The sequence below is a fragment of the Engraulis encrasicolus genome, chromosome 8 (assembly GCF_034702125.1).
Source record: "Engraulis encrasicolus isolate BLACKSEA-1 chromosome 8, IST_EnEncr_1.0, whole genome shotgun sequence".
NCBI classification, from domain to species: domain Eukaryota; kingdom Metazoa; phylum Chordata; class Actinopteri; order Clupeiformes; family Engraulidae; genus Engraulis; species Engraulis encrasicolus.
Genome location: NC_085864.1, coordinates 12,947,608 through 12,950,107, shown reverse-complemented (window position 1 = coordinate 12,950,107; position 2,500 = coordinate 12,947,608). Strand labels below are relative to the sequence as shown.

The following is a 2,500-nucleotide window of genomic DNA, read 5'->3' as shown; positions in this document are numbered from 1 at the left end:
GTGGGTCGGGAGTCAAACCGGCAACCTTTGGGCTACAAACCTGACACCCAAACGCTACCCATGACTGCCCATCACCCATAATGAATGCTGGTGTGTGTGTGTGTGTGTGTAGTAGTAGTAGTAGTAGAACGTACAGTATAACAGCATTAACACAGGCGTACCTTACCTGTGTGTGTGTGTGTGTGTGTGTGTGTGTGTGTGTGTGTGTGTGTGTGTGTGTGTGTGTGTGTGTGTGTGTGTGTGTGTGTGTGTGTGTGTGTGTGTGTGTGTCTGTGTGTGTGTGTGTGTGTGTCTGTCTGTGTGTGTGTGTGTGTGTGTGACATAGACAGGTCAACCGTGTTGCTCTCAGGTCAAGAGGTCAAATCATTGTTCTTTCACACCCCAATGATGTCATCACATTCTTACATGCAACAGCAAATCATAACACGGCTTGTGATTGTGAGCAGGAGACGGCGTCACATGATTCGCAGAGCCAAATTAATGACTCCTGCTTCTTGCATTTAAAAAAACAAACAAGCAATCATCCCTTTCAATTATGGCATCGACCAGTGAGGTCTGAGACAAACACGGGTTTCGGTCCAACCCTGTTTCTGATTGGACTGACGGGATTGCACTATCACTCGTGACATCACAAGTCTGGCAGTAGCCATGACAACATCCATTCCATTTTGACATCATCAATTCGACTGAATATAACGTCACATCATTCTAACTAGAACTAATTTGACTGTTAATTGATCTAACTAACTGACACTAACTCTAAATCTAATAAACTAATATACTAAATTCATACGGGACAGTGATGGGCAAAATGGATTCATTAGTTACAACCTGGTGCCACATATTCCAATCGACCTGGTTTTACCTGTCCAATTCAACCAGGTGAGTGTCCTAATTAAAGCGATACTGTACCATTTCTGGAAATAAGCTCATTTCAAACCTCTTCTTCAGTATAATGATTGACGTTTACCTTTCTTCTGTACTTTCAGCCATTCTCTAAGTCTGGCAGCTCCAATTTAACCCCCAAACTACAATACTGTATATCATTGAATCTTATTGGTCCAGCTAGCCTATTCAATGATAGTTGCTAGTTGCTAGTTGCTGATAGTTGCTTGTAACTAGAACTTACATCACCAGACTAAGGGAATGGCTGACCGAACAGAAGAAAGGTAAAACTCAATTATTTCAGCTGAAGGAGAGGTGTAAACTGAGCTTATTTCCAAAAATAGTACAATGTCACTTTCTCTGTAAAACTGTCAGCTGAGTAGGGCACTGGATTTGCACTGACGAATCCCTAAAGAAGTGTCACTAACGGATCTACAATACAGATCGCCCACCACTGTCTACAAAGCTATACGTCATTCTAACTCTAAATATGCCAGTCATGGCAACATGGATATATAATATCATCTAGACTACTAGCTAGACATGATGACAACGGGAATTTAATATCATCTACTACAGCTAGTCATGACAACACGCATATCATATAATCTATGTAATCATATAGTCTACTACATGAACTAATACTACATGAATCTAATTGTGTCAGTTTCAGTCTGACGGCTGAATTAACCTCAGACAGACATTAATTCACCTCAGATAGACAGTATGACTATATTTTTATACTGTATACTGTACATTCACGCAGACAGGTTGACTTACATATGTATACATATCCCACTGACTGGATCTAGTCCATCAGTGACCCATGAATGAGTGAGTGAATTGGTGAATGAATGAAGACTGTATTATTGTAAAGATAAGATTATCGTAAGATACAAACAAATAAAATAAGACATTTTATGACTGACTCAAGGTATTATTACAGCTGTAAGACACTTTGCATCCTTTACGACGACAAGTCACAAAACAACAGTATAACGCCGAATAGGAGACAACCCCGTCCCTCTCTTGCCATTGGTGGAGGTGAGAGGGGAGGGACGGCTGGAGATCTAGTGCACGGCGACTTGTGGGATGCACAGACCACACCCATTTATTTATAGCAAGGCGGACTCTTGATTGGTGGACTGTAATGACATGGCCAGTTAGGATTGGTTGGAATGCTCCTCTTCCTCGCCTCACTTCAGGCCGTAGAGATTTGGACTCCATCACCCATAATCCCCTGCTTCCTCACATCCATATATGCCCCACCATAGATAGGAACACTGGGCTGAAAATGTTGCATAATGCTTAGATTAATGCAACGTTAGCTTATCTCACCTGGAAAACTCTTCTGCTCACTTATCCAACACTGAGGGCTGAGGGGAGTGATGACTCAGTTTTTCCTTCAAGTGTTGTTCGAAATGATTAATGTTTTAAACTCAACATCTAATGTATATTTAATGGTGCCCACTACCCAGAATGCTGTGTGCTAGTGTAACTGAGGTCATCTGCGCTAGTTTGCCCGCAACCCGCCACCTTCCAGTCAACGCTCCAGTTCAGGCATGGGAAGAAGAGCACGATACTGCTGAGCTTAAGGTCCAGATTCATACCTCAG

The 2,500-nt window shown here is 42.1% G+C and overlaps 1 protein-coding gene across 2 annotated transcripts in view; it reads right to left on the bottom strand.

Moving 5' to 3' along the window:
• Positions 1 to 2,500, bottom strand: part of LOC134454167 (chloride channel protein 2-like) — a 67,459-nt gene that overhangs the window by 6,725 nt on the left and 58,234 nt on the right. The window lies entirely within an intron of this gene.